This window comes from Haliotis cracherodii, unplaced genomic scaffold (genome assembly GCF_022045235.1).
Source record: "Haliotis cracherodii isolate W230 unplaced genomic scaffold, xgHalCrac1.p SCAF_17, whole genome shotgun sequence".
Classification (NCBI taxonomy): domain Eukaryota; kingdom Metazoa; phylum Mollusca; class Gastropoda; order Lepetellida; family Haliotidae; genus Haliotis; species Haliotis cracherodii.
Genome location: NW_027266272.1, coordinates 30,147,074 through 30,161,679, shown reverse-complemented (window position 1 = coordinate 30,161,679; position 14,606 = coordinate 30,147,074). Strand labels below are relative to the sequence as shown.

The following is a 14,606-nucleotide window of genomic DNA, read 5'->3' as shown; positions in this document are numbered from 1 at the left end:
ATGGAAATTCCTAATAAAAGATGACATCAGAGATAGCTGTAGTTCCGAGCTTTATTCCAGATACAATGTGTCAAACAACAATTCACATCATAAACAGCATCACAATAATTTCTTATCAATATGACATAATGCTTACAGCTTAGATAAGTCTATAAACATTTAATACTCTAAAACGATAGATGTCAAAAACTTGTACTTAATATTTAAAACCATACCAGGATTTATTTCATACAGGACACACACGCTTACACGGTAAAGTACAGCGTCATTATATTTAATTTTAACTCTGTCAGCTGAATTGTATATGTCACCATAATGTGGACCTTACTATATATACAATACGGTAACACTGTCGGTGTATTACCGTCTTTACCATAATATAAAGGTACAATATGTTATTTTTATGCAGAACTCTAAAATGAGTATTTTTGCATATAAACATGACACACTAAAGTGTACATGGAAAGTTACAATGAATAATGCTGACTTACGATGCTTGATTAGCAAAGAGAGTTGTGAAATATAATGTTACTTTTGTTCACAATGTTACACAAAGACTGTTACACAAAAAGAACTTCCTTCCTGAATTACCTGAAAGATTATTAACTTATGCAGAAACAATAGATAAACTAGAATATTGTAATTAACAAATACAATTTCAGTTACTTTCACATATATTCTTTTAGCGAATGAAGCGTTATTTTGAACAAATATATTATGTGCGCACTATAGAGAAATCTTTAATAAAATGACTTGTCCATTGTGATTTTTAAAAAGATCTTATTTGTACATTAAAGGAGGATTATATATACACAACACAATTCTACACAAATAACATAAAATACATGTAACATAAGTCTAGTTCACATATCAGAAACAACACATAAAATGTCTTACCTTAAAATAGAATATGGAAATTCCTAATAAAAGATGACATCAGAGATAGCTGTAGTTCCGAGCTTTATTCCAGATACAATGTGACCTTGGGTCACACTGCATCGGTTTATATAGCAGGCGGACATACAGCTAACTCTGAGTGGTTAAGATTTGAAATAATACTTTATTGTTTTTGCAATAAAGGTGGCATTGTGTTTTTGTGTGTTGTTCCTGGTTTATACAATATTCTCATAGATTACCTAACTAATGCCTAGCCATAGTGGATAAAGGTAATAAAAAAAACAAAGGCTGGCGTTTAGTTGAGCCGTCGGCATTTTAGACTGACCGCCGACCTGTCAGGGGGATTACCGTCATTGGTCAGCGTGTCAATCTGGAATTGACACGCAGCCGGTGACTGTAATGTGAATGGACATCTATTGTCTAAATTATGTCTCGCGGCATGCTTTTACAACCTAAGTGAGTTACTGCCATTTACGTGAGATGTCCGAGATTTGACTGTAAAGATACGTGAGCTAATTTTATAAATTTTGAATATTATTTTTATATTTTGATGTGAATTATAAAGCAAGTTTGTGCACTATAACAATACCCCTCTGTCTCGAGAAGCTTTTGTCCTCAAAAGCAAAAATAATGATCTATGAGAATATTGTTCACAAAAATACATATAAAGAGACAATTTTTGTCTTGAACCATCTTGATGAAGTTCTCACATGTAAAAATTTCAAATGCAAGGAACATATTCAATTATATTAATGATGAAGGTAGTCCTCCATAGGAAGGACCTCATACAAACCCTGATGAGCGATGAGGATGTTTGTGGCAAAAGGTTGAGAGATAATCTGGTTGATACGGCGGGCCATAAATGGATTGATTCTAAGGGACTGGGGTGTTCGAAGGGTTTGCTGGGTATATTTATTGGTAATTTTAAAATAAGGCCAAACGAGATTTAGGGAAGGCGCGAAATACTTGGAAACATATATATTTTTGATAATCGTAGGGGGTTGGATGTCCCAGTATGATGGACATAGTGACAATGACATGATAGGGACAAGTTCACACATAGAGCCGGTTGTGATTTCTAAGTAAAGAACAGTGTGACTAGATTTCTTCTTAAATATCTTATAAAGAATGATAAGCAACAGAATGAAAGATATAGAAATTAGAATCATGGGTATGTGATCATACATAGAACTTAGAAGATTTTGATAAGAGGTAGGGGGCGATGGAGTGGGATAATGGTATTCAAAGGCAGGTAAGGGGTTAGCTTTTACTGGAGCAGCTGCCTGGAGGACTAACACAGTGGCAGATAAGGACCTTATTTTAAGATACATCCACACCATTCCTAGAAGAGCAAGGGCACACAAAACTGCTGTCACAATAGGCATAAGGAATTGTAAGGAAAAATAAGACGGTTTGATATGTATTTTACCATCTAAAAGAGATTCTGTTAAGCCCTGAAAGATAACTTCATTATTTTTAACTCTCTTTGCCATACGTTTAAGATTAAGATGATCCTTATGATCATTAGCTATAACATTGTCAAATTTATTTTGATATAAATGAAAATCAGGGATTTGAACACTTATAGGTTTATTATATAAGGTATTACCAGCAATAGTCTCTAAAGCAGAGTCTTCAAAGAAATGCTGTAACAAAGCTAAATTGACCTGGTGAAGGTAGGTGACATTCTGATGAGACATATTTTGACAGGTTCCTAAATGTGAAGGAAATAACATATTTGCTGTGGTGACTGAACATAAACATGGTAGACTAATCATGCAAAATGTGCAACCTGAAATGATCTTTTGACCTTCAGGACATGTTAATGTAAGAAGGGGCGTGTTATAAACGAGTAATTTGGAAGGTGTTATTTCAATGAGTTGTGATTTCTGCTCATGCAGTAGGAACCTAAAATTACAGTGTGATTTAATTTCATCTTTGCTGTTATGATAGAGTGCCATTTCACATGAAGTGTGCGTTCTAGTTTGCAGAGACATGCGAAAGGGACAATGTAAGATTTCAGTACCATAGCATCGGGATAATTGTTCGGAATCCAGGATTGTTGAGAATTGCTTGTTAGAAGATATCGCAATTAAGGGTGAAAGATTAAGTAATTGAGTAGCATGGCTGGTAGATTCATTTACGGGAATAGGCAAGGAAACGATTCGATATAAATTAAAGGTAGTGTCGGAAGCAGCTAAAGGAAATTTTACAGTAACATACAGTTTGTTAGATTTGGTTTTGGCATAAAGATATTTACCATGATTGTAATAGAAATTGGTAGTACCTTGTAATAGTTTGAAGCCATTGTATTTGTTGTGCAGTATATGTTTGATATGATTAATAGTTGTAGTCAAGATTGCAGGTGAAATCAATAGTGGTGATAATTTGCCTTGAACTAGGTCAAGAACACCAAATTTAAATTCCTGCAGTTTGTGTTCAATGAGAGCAGCTTGCTCAATTTGGTGAAGGATAACACTTGAAAGGGAAATATATGCATTTTTGAGGTTTTGAAACGATTCTTGAATGCTTGCTGTAGCATATTTAATTTGTTCATGGTTAAGTTTTATACCACTAAGAGCATTTGTAAACCTTGTGTCTACACTTGCCATGAAGGATGTTAGTTTGTGTTGATGTTCTGTTAGTGCATTGCCTATAATAGATTCATGCTTTGTTAGTGCATTTATATGCTTTGCTAAGATGTTTACATCATCAGATGTTGCTGTTCCAAAAAGTGATTTGGAAAGTTGTCCAATGAAACCCAATAGTGCCCGCTTGGATCGTTGTCCGTTTGGGGAAAATGTGGTGGGTAATAATTGATTGATTTGAAATGATGTTTCATTGAGCATGGTTGAACACCTCATCTTGATAGAATTGACCTGTGATTGGAATAATTTTACTAATTGACAAGTGGAGTTATTGTGATAACATCCTCTGATTGCCTTAAGGTGAAATGAGGATGGAATATCAAGCTGGTAAGTATGAAGCCAATATTCCGTTGCAAATTGAACTTTGGTCATAGGTTGGAAGATGACTCCATAGTTAATTCTTTGGATGATGTCCTGGTCATTGGAAGTAGGAGCTGCCATGGTAGGGACTAGCAACACGAGCCATAGGAGTGATAGAAAGTTCCAGAGTGTCATAGTACCTGCAGGATATAAAATAACAGAGTGAGATAAGTAACAAAAAAATTGGAGAAGAGGGGCCAACTCTATCTCCTAGCACTAATGAACACACTTCCGTGTAATTTGAGGCTTATCTCATCCCATTAAATTACAATTTGTGTTAGTAGAAAGATGGAGAATGTGAAGTGTTAAATAGGTCAAGGTGGCTCAGAAGAAGGGTTGTGCTGCTTAGTTCCTTCTGAAGAACGTCTTCTTCTTGTGCTTCTTATTTCTCTTTCGACCATTGGCATGATGTGTTGCGTTGAAGTTATCTCTAAATTGTATGGGGATGTCCTCTTCTGGTTGCCATGTTGCTCTGTATCCTGTCCATTTGATAAGGTATTCTGTCTTGCCCTTTTTTGTTCTTCTTTTCATGATTCGGTCAAAGTTGTATGTTTGGTCATCTGAATTACCTTGATCTTGCTGATCATTTTGGATGTTGGCATCTGGTAAATCAGTGTTTGGTTGAACTTGATGCTGACTCTGTTGTTGGTTTACTTGTTGAGGTTGCTGCTGGTTTACATCCTGAGGCTGTTGTTGGCTTGCTGGTTGTGGTTGTTGTTGGTCTACATCCTGGGTCTGGTGTTCCTGTTGCCGATGGGGTGGAAGGACATCATCTTCTGGCTGCCTCTGATGATAAAACTTCAAACGATTGTGATTGATCAGGTTTTTCAGAATCTTCAGTGTCTTGCAGTCTTGAAGTTTGTAGGTATGGTTGGGGCCGAGCTCCTGAATGGTGAAGGGCCCCATAAAGTGCTTAGTAAGCTTACTACTTAAGCCTTTTTGTACTACAGATGTGTGAAGGAGTACCATATCACCCACTCCAAATTTTGGAGGGCTAGCTTTGAGATCATACCTATTCTTGGATAATTCTTGACTTGCCTCCATGTTCTGTGTTGCAATATGTCTTGTGACCTTCAGGTGATCCAGAAGTTCATTCAAATGGTCCTTAGCCTCTTTACCTAGTGTGTCCTTAGGCAGAATAGTGACATCATAGGGTAACAGCATCTCTCGACCGAAGAGGAGGTAGTGTGGAGAATAACCTGATGACTGATTTGGGCTGCTTCTGATGGACATCATGACGAATGGTAAAATTTCATCCCAATTATCCTGTTGAGCATTTGTGTAGATTTTCAAGATTTGAGCAATATCTCTATTTTTCCGCTCACAGACTCCATTAGTTTGAGGGTGATATGGGGATGAGTAATGATGCTTCACTTCAAAGATCTCACAAATGGCATTGACCAACTTGGAAGTGAACTGTCGTCCTCTGTCTGTAACCAGACTTCTTGGGGCACCATACCTTGTGAAGACTTCTTTAACCAATAGATCTGCAACTTCAGTGGCTTCTAATGTTTTCATTGGAAAGCTTTCAGTCCATCTGGTATAAGAATCGATGGCCAGGAGGATGTATTTGCTACCTTTCTTCGTTTTGGGTAATGGTCCAAGGATATCAACATGTAGGCGCTCAAACGTTCCATCTATTGGGATTGGTACCATTGGTGCTACTTTTCTGTGTTGAAATGGCTTACACCTTTGGCAAATGTCACACGTCTTGATGTAGTCCTCGATATCTTGATACATGGAAGGCCAGAAGAATTTTCGTTGGATGGCATGTCTTGTGGAGTCGCGACCGAGATGACATCCTCCTACCTTAGAGTCGTGATATTGACGGATAAGTTCCTTCCTATTTTCTGTTGGAATGGCCAGCTGAGAGATGGAAGCTGGTCTTCCTGGTTTTGAGCCTCTGTGCTTTGGATAGTAGATGTGATATAGGGTGTCGTTAACAAAGTCATATTCCATGGCATGTCCAACGAGTCCTTTGATTTGGGCTTCCGTGTAATGGGCTGGAATTTCCTTCTTCTCCTTGTAGTTGAAGATGGGAATAAAATCAGGGCACTGTCTTTGGCGTTGACTTACCTCTGGTGGAACTTGGTCCTCATTGACATCAACGGCTCCTATTAGTTGCAGTTTGTCTGTGTAGCCGAAGGTTACTTCAATGAGTTCACCTTGTTCCTCCTTCTGTGATTGGATCTCCGAGACTGTTGGCGCCAGACATGGGAAGTCATCAGAATCAAATGCTTTCTTTTGCTCAGGGTACTTTCGTCTTGAGAGAGCATCAGCATTCTGGTTTGCCTTACCTGCTCGATGGTACACTTCAAAATCATAGCCTTGGAGGAATAACGCCCAACGTGAAAGACGACCTGTGCCACTGTGTTTAATGGTTGGAATATATGCTAAAGCTTTATGATCTGTGAAAATCTTGAATTTCTTACTTGTTAAATAAGGCCGAAAAGTCTTGATTCCTTCAAGAATTGCCAGACATTCTTGTTCAGTAACTGACCATTTTCTTTCACAGGGGTGTAAGGAACGACCTCCATATGCTATGACATGTTCATGGCCTGCATCATCCTTTTGACCTAGGATGTATCCAAGGGCTTCTCCACTAGCATCAGTTGTAAGGATGAAGGACCTATCAAAGTCTGGGTAGGCAAGTACTGGGGCATTTGTTAATGCAGATTTGAGACGCTCAAAAGCTTTTTGACAGTTTGGAGACCATTCAAATTTTGAATCTTTTTGCAGTAACCGTGTAAGTGGCACAGCAATTTTTGAATAATTTGCAACAAATTTTCTATAGTAATTTGCCAACCCAAGAAATTGTCGCACTTGTTGTTGTGATGAAGGAATTGGAAAAGAATTTACCGCATCAATTTTGTCTGGATCCACGGCAATACCATCCTTTGAGAAAATGTGCCCAAGATAGGTAACTTTTTTAGCTGCAAATTTACATTTGCTTGGTTTCAGGGTCAACCCGGCTTCTTTCAATTTGGAAAAGACCGCTTTCAGATGATTTAGATGTTCAGAGAATGTTTTAGAGAAGATGATCAAATCATCGATATAAATTAGGACAAATTTCCAATTGATATCTCTGAGAGCCTGAGCCAAAGTGGACTGAAATGCCATTGGGGCATTCTTTAAGCCAAAAGGTAGACGGTTAAATTCGAAAATACCATCTTGAGTGATGAAGGCAGATTTGTGTTTGGAATTTGGATGTAATGGTATTTGCCAGAATCCACTTGCACAGTCCAAAACAGTGAAAAGCTTTGCTTGAATTTGACCAACTGTATCTAATACATCATCAAATCTTGGAAGGGGGTAGTAAATAGGTTTTGTAATGGCATTAAGTTTGCGGTAATCTACGGCAAATCTGTAAGTGGAATCCTTCTTTTTAACCATTACCACTGGAGAACGCCATTGAGAGTTACTTGGTTCTATGATACCTGCTTCCAGCATGTGCTCTACCTGTCTGGCACATTCTCGTCGGACTTCCACAGATTGTCTATAGAATGGCATCCTGACGGGTTCAGCTTGACCTGTGTCTATCTCATGATAATGGAGATTAGTCTTACCTAATTCATTCCAGTCTGTTGCAAACACATCTCTCTGTGTCTGCAGGAACTCTTGGAGCTGTCGCTTCTCAGAATCGGATAGATCTGAATCAGTTAAGTCAAACTGGATACTATCCTTAGCACTAACCTTTGAGCTCTCAACAATGTTCACCGATGGCTGTGTGTCGGTTCCTGGTGGATCCGAAAGCATGTGAATTGCATCATGACAGACTGTTCCTAGCACTTTGTTTCTTGGGATGAAGATTTCTTCTTGTGATGGGTTGAACAGACGCATCATAGTTTTCTTGCCACGAGGGGAAACTAAGCATTTGGCTGCTAGCACCTTAGAAGACTTGCCTGGTAAAGGTTCAAGTAAAAATGTTCCCTTTGGAGGAGTGCGGGAAAGAATGACAGGCACATCACATTCCTGCCTGGGTAGAAGCTTACAAGATTTGAGTGACCTGACCAGACCTGAGTTTGTTACAATAAGATTAACAGAGATAAGATTGTCACAAAGGGACAGGGTGCGATTGCCAAGATCAATGCGTGCTCTATTGATCTCCATGAAATCAATGCCTAAGATGAGTGCATGGTGCAGGTTAGCAAATACATGAAATTTCTGGTCAAAAGAAACATTTGCTATGTTAACTGGAATGGTTATTGTACCTAGAATGGGATGAACTTCACCTCCTACACCAATAACATTTTGAAATTCCTTTGGACATAAATGTTTTTCTGTGTACCCTGCTTTCTCTAGCAAACTAAGTTTAATGCAGCTGATATTTGCACCTGTGTCAATTAATGCCTTTGTCCTAACACCATTTACTGATGCTAGAATTGTATTTTTGTCAATGGGAGCCACTAGACTGATGGATTCATTTTGCCTGACCTCATGTAAATGAGAATCAGGCGCCTTATCCTATTGGTAGTGGACATGGGTTTGGTTTTGGTGTCGAATACGTGTTTTGCATATTTCTACAGGGTGACCTCGATACCCACAATATGTGCAGTGTGTGTTAGAATGAGGGCATGTATCTCTGGGAACACATCTCTCAACCTTACCACATCCCCGACAGCGCTCGACATTCCGTTGGGAGGGTCCATTATGCTGAAACTGTCTAGCAGGTCTGTTGTTCTTGAAGGAACCACTGTTGTAGGAATTCCTGGTGTCGCCTCCACGGGAACCATTGCGGTACTGAGGTTGATGATATGTCCTGGATGGTCTTTGATTGTAGTACCCCTGACTAGGATGGGGTTGCTGATCTCCCTGATACTGGTTCTGTTTTGGTGGGAACGGTGCTTGGGGATGCTGCTGGAACTGTTGCTGTTGGTGGTGCTGGGGCTGGTCTATGAGCATTTTCTTGATGGCCATTGCTGCTGCCGACACAGCGTCCGTCTGCTGGGCATCTTGTTCTGCAATTCTGGCCTGCTGTCTGACTTCTTGGAGTGATTTAGGAGATTTGCTTTTCACCCACATTCTGAGTTCTGATTTAAGCCCTTTGATTGCAAATGGTACGACAACAATGCTAGGAACATCATATCCTACAATTTGAATCTGAACTCTGTCTAAATACTGGTCTACACTTTCATTTGTTTGCTGAGAAAATTCTAGCACAGAGGTATCAAATGCCTTGTAGGGGCCAAAGCGTTCACGTAATAGTTCAATAAACTGGTCAGTCGTTGTCTGACCATAGTCTAGTCCTAAGGAGTCAAAATATGATGCAGCTGACCCTATGAGTGAATTTCTTAAGAAAAACTTCTTCTGCTCTTCATTATATCTTAACATATTAAAGTTACACTGAAGCCTTTGGAGCCACATAGTGAAGTTTGTTCCAGGTTCACCTGAATATTTGTCAATACAAAACTTGTCTGTAGACATGGCTGGTTCTTCTTCTGATACTTGGAGAGAGCTTGGTACCACTGTGTCAACTTGTGCAGAAGGGTTGTTGGTTTCTTCTATGTCGTTGTTTGGGGAAATAGCTTCTGAAGTGTTGGTAGAGCTGGGACCTCCTGATGTTTCCCTGTGTTGCTGATTCCGGAGATCGTAGGGAAAAACTGTCGGTGTTGCTCCTTTAGCAGCCGGCATTGGTAGGTCTGGGATCTTTTGGTTCTCACACCAGTTGAACAAGTGCTGTTCACGTGACTAAAATACCTTAAAATAGAATATGGAAATTCCTAATAAAAGATGACATCAGAGATAGCTGTAGTTCCGAGCTTTATTCCAGATACAATGTGTCAAACAACAATTCACATCATAAACAGCATCACAATAATTTCTTATCAATATGACATAATGCTTACAGCTTAGATAAGTCTATAAACATTTAATACTCTAAAACGATAGATGTCAAAAACTTGTACTTAATATTTAAAACCATACCAGGATTTATTTCATACAGGACACACACGCTTACACGGTAAAGTACAGCGTCATTATATTTAATTTTAACTCTGTCAGCTGAATTGTATATGTCACCATAATGTGGACCTTACTATATATACAATACGGTAACACTGTCGGTGTATTACCGTCTTTACCATAATATAAAGGTACAATATGTTATTTTTATGCAGAACTCTAAAATGAGTATTTTTGCATATAAACATGACACACTAAAGTGTACATGGAAAGTTACAATGAATAATGCTGACTTACGATGCTTGATTAGCAAAGAGAGTTGTGAAATATAATGTTACTTTTGTTCACAATGTTACACAAAGACTGTTACACAAAAAGAACTTCCTTCCTGAATTACCTGAAAGATTATTAACTTATGCAGAAACAATAGATAAACTAGAATATTGTAATTAACAAATACAATTTCAGTTACTTTCACATATATTCTTTTAGCGAATGAAGCGTTATTTTGAACAAATATATTATGTGCGCACTATAGAGAAATCTTTAATAAAATGACTTGTCCATTGTGATTTTTAAAAAGATCTTATTTGTACATTAAAGGAGGATTATATATACACAACACAATTCTACACAAATAACATAAAATACATGTAACATAAGTCTAGTTCACATATCAGAAACAACACATAAAATGTCTTACCTTAAAATAGAATATGGAAATTCCTAATAAAAGATGACATCAGAGATAGCTGTAGTTCCGAGCTTTATTCCAGATACAATGTGACCTTGGGTCACACTGCATCGGTTTATATAGCAGGCGGACATACAGCTAACTCTGAGTGGTTAAGATTTGAAATAATACTTTATTGTTTTTGCAATAAAGGTGGCATTGTGTTTTTGTGTGTTGTTCCTGGTTTATACAATATTCTCATAGATTACCTAACTAATGCCTAGCCATAGTGGATAAAGGTAATAAAAAAAACAAAGGCTGGCGTTTAGTTGAGCCGTCGGCATTTTAGACTGACCGCCGACCTGTCAGGGGGATTACCGTCATTGGTCAGCGTGTCAATCTGGAATTGACACGCAGCCGGTGACTGTAATGTGAATGGACATCTATTGTCTAAATTATGTCTCGCGGCATGCTTTTACAACCTAAGTGAGTTACTGCCATTTACGTGAGATGTCCGAGATTTGACTGTAAAGATACGTGAGCTAATTTTATAAATTTTGAATATTATTTTTATATTTTGATGTGAATTATAAAGCAAGTTTGTGCACTATAACAGTATCTTCATGTGCGCCAGGGGTGCAACTGCATCCTGATATCATACAGCTATTTTTGCTGTTATTTGCAGATGATATCGTCCTTTTTGCAGAGACAGTCTATGGGCTACAAATACGAATTAATGTTTTAAGTTGTTTTTGTGATAAATACCACCTGTCTGTTAACTTAGCAAAAACTAAAATCGTTGTTTTTAAAAATGGTGGAAATTCATCAAGAGTCCAAAAGTGGTATTTAAACGAGCACCAGCTTGAATGTGTTTCCTGTTACAAATACATGGGATTATTTTTCTCTAGATCACTACTGTGGTCTGCTAATGTTAATAGTGCATCAACTCAGGCAAAAAAGGTTCTGTGTGGAATTATTAAATCATTATATATGTTAAATCCATTACCTCATGATCTATTTTTAAAAATCTTTGATTCCAAAAGCAGCCCAATTCTATTGTATGGCTCTGAAGTTTGGGGTGTTCATAATTGCGAAGAAATAGAAGTTGTACAACATGTAGAAATGTTTGCCTGTAAGAGATTTTTATGTGTTAAGCAGCTGGCTCTAAAAACGTCTTAAAATTGAAATTATTCCAAAAGAAATAAGTCATTGAATTGCTGTTTATTACCATTTCAGCGTTTATTTCACATACACACAAAGCTAAAATATTAATTTCATGTATTATTACGCTCAGAGGGTAAACAATTTCACCACCTAACTTCTGGCAATCATTTACGTGATCGAACACTCATGCCTTGACAGAGATACGACAATATCCGACAGATCCTACTATGATGCCTAGTACATGGTTGAACAGAGCTACGCCAGTATCAGGACATATCCCACTATGTTCCGTAGGACATGGTTGCATAGAGATGCGACAATAGCCTGAAATATCCCTAGTATATGGTTGAATGAAGATGCGGCAATATCCGGACACATACCACTATGGTCCCTCGTACGTACATGGTTGAATAGAGATACGACAATATCCGATCATATCCAACACTGGTCCCTTGTACGTACATGGTTGAATAGAGATACGACAGTATCAGGACACATCCCACTATCACAACTTAGTTCTCCTATAATGGTGTTGATCTGCTTCCGAAGTGAATGTTGTAAATCCTAGAGTTCGAGTCTTAGCCAAATTAGGGTTTCAGGGTTAAATTGCACAATGAAATATAAAACGCCCTCGGCTATGTCGAACCATTTGCGATAGGGTGGAACAGATCCCCCATCCAACAGCTATAGTACTGGTGAACTACCTCCCAAAACGTCAGACCATCAATGGTAAGTTTTCCGTTAACGTGCTAAGGTCACTCCGTGAGAATATGAAGGTGAAATGCCCTGGAAAACTCGCTAAAGATGTGCTGTTCCACCAGGACAACGCACCTTTGCACACATCGTTTGTAGTCATAGCTGCAATGCTTGCCCGTGGCTTTAAACTCATCGAGCTTCCTCCATATTCACCATATTTGGCAACATTAGATTATCCCCTGTTACTACGCACGAAGACTGAACTGTATTGCAAGCATTATCGAAATGATGATGGAACCATTTCTGCTGTAGAGGACACTTTACACTGCTTTGAGGAGGCCTTCTACACAAGTTTGATACAGGTACCCAAACATCGTTGGCAGAAGTGTGTGAACCTCGAAGTGGATTATATTGAAAAAATAATTAGCACATAAACTCAATCAGTGTATAGTTAGACTCAGAACTTTTCAGGCACCCCTCGTATGTTTATGCGTAATTAACTGAGACTAGTGATTATTTCGTACAACCACCATAAACTTGTACATTTAGACTTCTGTAGACATAACATGAATTAAGCACTTTCTTATACAGCTATCACATCCGTCGCAAGTAACAGATGTGGGTGTGCCAGGGGCTGAGGCCCGCGACAGCAAAGTGTACTATTTGGAGATTATTTGCTGTCCAGGGACTTCAGGGGGCACAGACACGGTTGAGTGGTACGGGCGTTTTGCTCTTACGGTACCAGGCAAAAATGATAGAAACAAAGGAGCCGAAGCTTATTATTAAAATACTTTAACTATGAGACAAATGTATATGGACATATATAAATACAGGAGTATTTCTAGCGGGGGTTGATGTGAGTGAGGGGAAGGTGAAATGGCGAAAGTAGTAGATAAGCTCTAATGACTTACAATCTTTTCTTGACGGGCACTTGTACTTCGGTTTGTCTAGGGATGGGATCGAGGTTGAAGCTTTGGCTGTGGACGGCGGTTGGTCATTTCTGTTCTGTTGATCGATTGAAATGGTCCGACTGCAAGATGCCATATTGGAGAGTAGAGTAGGTTTAAATGTGTGGCCTGGATCCATCTGGATCGAAGGGGGTAGGGCTGTGAGACAGGTGCTGGTAGCTGGTTGATAATGCAAATGAAGCGTAAGGTTTTTAGGGTTCCGTAATATTCCAGACGGAGGTCTGTAAATAATCTGGACCTGACAATCGAGTGATTGACATCAACAGCATCGATCTATGCAACTGGGATACGATGACATGCAATAGCCAAGTCAGCGACACTGACCCTCCAATCCGATTAGTCGCCTCATACGACAAACACGGCTTGCTGAAGACCAATTCTGAATGGCATTGCTATATGAATATAATTCATTATTCGCGAAGGATTCAAACAATTTATTATTGAGTTCACTACCTTTGTCGCTTTGAATGATCTCCGGGGACCTCGGATAAGCCTGTTTTGATATACCTTTAAACTCATTTAGCATATTTAAAGGCTGTTTAAGTTTCTACGGTTCTACACATGGCAATTTTATCAAACACATCTATAACGCACAGAATATATCTAAAACCAGTAATTTCCGAGGCAAAGTATGTGCAAGCTGTGAAGTCCATTTGCCATAACTGATCAACTATGCATATAGTAGATCTGGAATATATCTCTCGGAAATGATTTACGGACATCCTTGTGTAAAGTGTGGGTTTGTGAAGCCTCTTTGCCACTCTTGTACCATACTCGTATGTTTATTACTTTTGGTTGCACGCCATATCGCAAACATAAGTAGTTAATTACATTTTGTCTGACTCTTTATAGCAATCATATGTGGTCTTACAGAGCATAACTGGCAGTATTATGTTTATTGCTTTATTACCCAATACGCTTGAGATGTTTTACGATATAAGGTTCTCAGGTCTACATACTGTCAACTTGACCTCACCTGGGAAGGGGTTCAAGGGATATTACCTGGACAGTAAAATCGGTGGATTAGTGAGGTGAACCATGCATGCATACCTTTTCTGATCTACATCAAGAATACTTTGCTAATGCATTTACTGATAACGATCAAACCACCGAAAGTTTTCATTTACTGAATTTCTGATCTATCGAAACAATAGGAGCTTAATCACGTTACGAATTCGCTCAAGGCGCTAATGGAAATCAACACTACCGAAAACCAAACCAATACTTATGATGAGGAATATTACAATATTATCATATAATGGATAGGTTTCTCGGCAGGATAAAGCCAACGGATGA

At 38.6% G+C, this 14,606-nt stretch overlaps 1 pseudogene; it reads right to left on the bottom strand.

Moving 5' to 3' along the window:
* Nucleotides 1-2,269: 2,269 nt before the first annotated feature.
* On the bottom strand, nucleotides 2,270-9,536 carry LOC139465058 (uncharacterized; annotated as a pseudogene).
* Nucleotides 9,537-14,606: the final 5,070 nt, after the last annotated feature.